Source organism: Mesocricetus auratus, unplaced genomic scaffold (assembly GCF_017639785.1).
Source record: "Mesocricetus auratus isolate SY011 unplaced genomic scaffold, BCM_Maur_2.0 Super-Scaffold_100007, whole genome shotgun sequence".
NCBI classification, from domain to species: Eukaryota; Metazoa; Chordata; class Mammalia; order Rodentia; family Cricetidae; genus Mesocricetus; species Mesocricetus auratus.
In genome coordinates, this window is record NW_024429191.1 from 7,777,685 (window position 1) to 7,783,355 (window position 5,671).

General features: G+C 49.3%; 1 long non-coding RNA gene across 1 annotated transcript; it reads right to left on the reverse strand.

Annotated features, from left to right (window-relative positions):
- On the reverse strand, window positions 1-861 carry LOC121141103. The gene is made up of 2 exons (XR_005878014.1): window positions 630-861; window positions 1-206 (listed from the first exon to the last, which is right to left on the reverse strand). It is a non-coding gene; the product is annotated as an uncharacterized LOC121141103 (long non-coding RNA).
- Between the last annotated feature and the right edge of the window lie 4,810 nt (window positions 862-5,671).

Genomic DNA, 5,671 nt, shown 5'->3' on the forward strand with positions numbered 1-5,671 from the left:
TTTCTTTTATTTCGCTTTTGTTTTTCGGGGACAGGATCGCTTGTCAGCAATGTAATTTTCGTGTCAATCAACAGTCCGCTGAAGAAGCAGTAAAGCCTTGAAGACTCTTCCAGATTGGTCTAAGAGCGATGCTCAGCTGGCCTCAGAGGAGAGGTAATCTGGAACAGTTGCCCTCAGGTGCCACCTGAATGGAGCCCATCCGCCATCTGTGAAAGGTGAGACCCGGCTCTACCATCTGCCCCAGAGAGCGCCCTCGCGACCCCAAGCTCCAGGACCCCTGCTCTGGGTCCTCCCCCAAAATCCACGACCCTTCTCGACCCAGCTCCGGGACCACATACGAGACCCGGATGCCATTATCCTTTTCCCCCAGGATCTCTACCCGGACCCACGCCGGAGCAGGCTCGGTGCTCTCGGGCGCCGCCTAGCACTGGCCAGGTCGGCCGCCCGCGGCTCTCGGACCCGCTGCCCCAACGCCCAGGCAGCCGGAGCCCGCTTAGGGTGGGGCAGCCTAGGATCCCGCAGCCGGCGCTGGCAGCCAGCTACTGCTCCTGCCTTGTCTTTCTTTAGGGTCCCAGAGGCGTGGGCTGTGCATTGGAGGTCGCTGGTGGGACAGGGGTAAAGCCCAGGACCTGCTTCAGTCCTTCCGTATCCGCTGGTCCCTGCAGTGGGAGGCGCCGTGCGACCGCGCTGGGCCAGCTTTGAAACCATCCCTGGAAGCAGCCCAAACTCCTGCAGTTTGTTAGCCTTGGCAGGTCTCTGGAACTTCCGGGAACTTTTAAGAAGACAAGTATCTGGATCCCACCCCAGGCCGATTGACTTGGGGGTAGCGGTGCGAAACGTGTATTTTTCAAGCTCACCCAGTGAGTCGTAAGGCCCTCAGTGTTGAGAACACCCACTTAACTATGTGTGAGCTGCAGGTCTCTTTTGCACCAAGCCCTCTTAACTGCTGGTGCGCACCCTCACGTCCTTCTAGTCTTGGCTCTGCACTAACCTGCTCTAGAAAACATAGCTACTGGGTCTAGTCTGGGTGGTTCGTCCTCGCCCAGGAGGAGGAGTGGGGTCTCTTTGTTTTGCGCCAGAGACGTGCGAAGTGCTTGGCCTGGCCAGGTTAAAGCAGACTCAAGACTAGAATCTGGATCCTTGAACTTCCTGTCCAGATGGAGTTATCAGGTCTAGCAAATAAAAGTGCAGAATGTTCAGATAAAAATTACTCAGATCAACCATGAATAATTTTTTTCATTTATCGCAAATATTGTGCAAGGAGGACTGTAAACCCAGCACTTGGAGGTGTTGGGAGGTGAGGAAAGATACCTAGGAGTTAAGACCAGCTTTGGCTACACAGAGATTGTGAGACCAGCTTGATCTACAGGAGACCCCCCTCCCCATATCTCAAAAAAGAAAAAAGAAAAAAAGAAAAGAAAAAGGAAACTCAGGTATGCTAGATATCTGTTATAGATCTGGAATTAAGATGTAACAGGATGTCCTGAATTTTGTCAGACATTATGCCCACAGGACACCCTCAAGGAATCATGACTGGGCCTATACAGGGCAGGTACGTCTTAGGCTAAATACTAGGAGCCACCAGCTAGCGTGTGTGTCATAGGGTGCTTGAGACTTCCTCGCCCAGCTGCAGGTCCAGAGTTCACCCTGCTTCATGCTACAGGGTCTTCCTGGAAATTTCCTGGTAGATGCAGAGCCAGGCACCGCTGCCATGTCTACAGCAGTGCCAAATAACGAGGAAGTTGAGTGGCCATTGGAACACCAAAGCCCTCAAGTTTAGTGTTTTCCCCAAACCTAGTCCTCTAGACTACTAAGCAAGTGAGCTTCCAAGTTCAGTGAGAGTCCGTCTCAATGACAGCGACAACAAAACAAACAAAAAAACCACGAAGTGATGGGCAGGAAGGGCTGCTCTGGAGGACCGGGTTTGAGTCCCAGCACCCATGTGGTGCCTCACAGCCATCTTAACTCCAGTGCCGTGTGTGTGTGTGTGTGTGTGTGTGTGTGTGTGTGTGTGTGTGAGTGTGAGTGTGTGTGTGGGGTGGGGTGTGTGTGAGTGTGTGTGTGTGTGGTGTGTGTGAGTGTGCGTGGTGTGTGTGAGAGTGAGTGTGTGTGAGTGTGCGTGGTGTGTGTGAGAGTGAGTGTGTGTGAGTGTGTGTGGTGTGTGTGTGAGTGTGTGTGTGGTGTGTGTGTGAGTGTGTGTGTGGGGTGTGGTGTGTGTGAGTGTGTGTGTATGGTGTGTGTGTGAGTGTGTGTGGTGTGTGTGAGAGTGAGTGTGTGTGAGTGTGTGTGGTGTGTGTGTGTGTGTGTGTGTGTGTGTGTGTGTGTGGTGGGGTGTGTGTCTGAATCCTGCTCCCTACCTCCCAGGTCGTTGCATGGGCATCATGAAAGACATAAAGGCAGGCAGGGCACCCATACACATAGAATTAAAATAAATTTAAAAGATGAAACGTGACTGACAAAGACACCTGACGTCAACCTCTGGGTCCCACGAGAACTCGCACGTATTCTCGTGCTTACACGGGAACACAGTATACACATTTCTAAATCCCACAAATATTTGCAGCTTTCCCGACAGCAGCCTTTGCAAGCACAACCATCTCCTTCATGGACCCTTCACTACACAACACAAGTTAGTAGCTGGCAGGTGGCTCAGGTGGCAGGTTGCTGGTCGTGCAGGTGTGATGAGTTCCTGATCCACAGCAGCCGTGTAAAGAAGCTCATGGCAGTGACTTTTACCTATAATCCCAGAACTGGGGAGGCAGGGAAAGGGCTTCCTGGGGCTTGCTGCCTAAACTGTCTACAATAACTGGCAAGCTCCAGATCCCGTGAGAAATCCTGTCTCAAAAGATGAAATGAGACTAGTGAAGACACCCGATGCCAACCTCCATGTGAACTCACACATGTGTGTGAACATCTGCACATGCGTGTACTCAGGAACACATACACACATTAAAAAACAAAACAACTCCCTACAAGGTTAAGACAGAAACATTAAGAATTTGAGCTGGACACAGTCGGGGTTTGAACTGGCAGCTGGCCTTGCTCAACCTGCAGAATGCTTAAGTCTGCCTAGGCCCAGCACACAGTGTCCAGAAGTCTGCATTTAAAGAATGCCCAGGTTGCTGGACATTGGTGGTGCACGCCTTTAATCCCAGCACTAGGGAGGCAGAGGCAGGCAGAGCTCTGTGAGTTCCAGACCAGACTGGTCTACAGAGCAAGTTCCAGGACAGCCTCCAAAGCCACAGAGAAACCTTGTCTCGAAAAACAAAAACAAACAAACAAAAAAACAATGCCCAGGTTGACATCAGGCACTTGCAACAGTGCTGAAGGCTTCCAAACCTAACTAATCATTAGATTCCGGCACTAACCCCAAATTCCCAAACACTTCTCTCCCTACCCCAGGGAATCCACTCCGCTTTCTGTTTGTTTTGTTCTTAGGAATACTCTGCTGGGATTTAGTAAGCATCCCCTCTGTGCCTTGCTTTGCATATCTGCAAAATGGGAGAAGAATGGACTCTTGCTCTTGTGTTGTCGTGAGGCCCCAGTGAGTTACTTTACAGTGTGCTTACAATGGTATCGGGTGCACCACCTGTGTGAAGCGATGCTTTGTCCTTCCTAAAAGCCGTGGTACAGGAATGACTGCTGCCTGCTTTGTCTTCCATTACAAATAGTTCCTGCTCCAGAAAAAACATGTAACAAAAAGAATGAATGAAGCCCAATGTGGTAGCATGTACTCAGGAGGCCGAGGCTGTGAGGCCTCTCAAAAGCAGAGCAAATGGGGTAGGTGCTAGGGGTTGCATTCTTGCAGAGGACTGCAGTTCCAGCTCCTGTGGGAGCAGGAGTCCTCTTCTGACCTCCGCAGCCCTCTTACACTCATTTGTGTGTGCACATGCGCACTCATGCACTTTTAAAAGTAAAGTAAAATGTTTGTAAAATATTAAAAAATAAAAAGCTAGTATGATGGCAAATGCCTGTCATCAGCTATGTGTTGAGTTCAAAGCCAGCCTAGGCAACATAAGACCATGTCTCAAAGGAAAAATAGACTGTCACCTGCTGTGCACAGGGCTAGTACCAGCCTGAGTAAGAGACTTTGAGCTGGACATGATGGCAAGCTTGCGATCCCAGCACTCAGAGAAGTGTGGAAACAGGAAGACTTCCTGTTTGAGATTAGTCTAGGCTTTATAGTGAGTTCAAGGCCACCCTGAGCCACTATGTACTTTACCCAAGGCCATACAGCTAGAAGATAATGAATTGATAACCAAGCTGATCTCTGCATCTATTTTGCAAAGCTGCCTTGTACTGTTCAATCCCTTCAGAAGCTCCTCCTACTTGGCCAGCTCCTGGCGACCTCTGATCTCTCCTACTCCTGCTCTTGGTGACCTCTGATCCCTCCTACTCTACCAGCTCCAGGCAACCTCTGTCACCTTCCTAGTGTCTCTTCCAGAGTCCTGGATGGCTGGAGTCAGTCTGTGTAGCCCTTTAAAAGTCTGGCTTCTTGTTTTGACCTATTTGGTTTTGGTTTTGGAGATAGGGTCTTCAAGTGTAGCTCAGGCTGGCCCAATACTCAAGATCCTCTCCCTTGGTCTCTGAGAACTAGGATTACAGGTGGTCTGCTTTTGCTCAGTGTAAGGTCAGTAAGCTCCATACAGTTTACTCCATGGATCAGCTCATCTTTCCTTTTGATGATGGAAAAGGATTCCGATGAGCTCTGCCCCCATCAGCAGACATCTGGGTTGTTGTCAGTTTGGAGCAATCATGATACTGCTGCTGCTATGATCATTTATGTGCAAGTCACTCTGTGCAATAGATTCTCACTTCCCATAGGTAAATGCCTACAGGACTTTCTGGTCAGAGAGAGGCATATGTTTAACGTTTTGAGATGTTTTCCGGGGTATTAGTACATCACACTCTCACAAGCAAGCTGAATCATTTTGCCAGCTCCAAAATGTCACCAACATGTGGTACTATTTTTGGGGGGAGGAGAGGGAGTATTTGTTTTGTTTTATTTCTGCTACTTTTCCAGGTGTAGAGAAGTCCTTGTTGTGAATTTACTTTGTTGGATTTGGTTTGAGGAAACCAGGGTTTTACTCTAGCCTGAAACTCTTGGAAATATTCCCGCCTCAGCCTCCTAAGTGTTCAATTACAAACATGTGGCACCTCACCTGTTTTCTTTACATTTTCTCGTGTGTGTGTGTGTGTGCACATGTGTGTTTATGCATATATGTGTATTCAAGTACACAGATCTGTGTACACGTGTACAGAGGCCAGAGACTGACTATGGGTATCCTGTTCTGCATTCGCAGCCTTTTTCATTCAACTCAGGGTCTTGCATTGAACCTGGAACTAAGCTAGGCTGGCAGTCAGCAAACCTCAGCAAACCTGCCATCTGCTCCACCATGCTGGGCTTACCACACAAAATTATCTCTTTTTTTTTTTCTGAGACAGGGTTTCTCTGTATTGTTTTGGAGGCTGTCCTGGAACTCGCTCTGTAGACCAGGCTGGCCTCCAACTCACAGAGATCCGACTGCCTCTGCCTCCTGAGTGCTGGGATTAAAGGCATGCGCCACCAACACCCGGCTCAAAATTATTTCTTTTTAACATAAGAGTTGGGATCCAAACTCAGGCCTTCATGCGTGTTTATTGAGCACCCTTCCCTACTGAACAGTTTCCC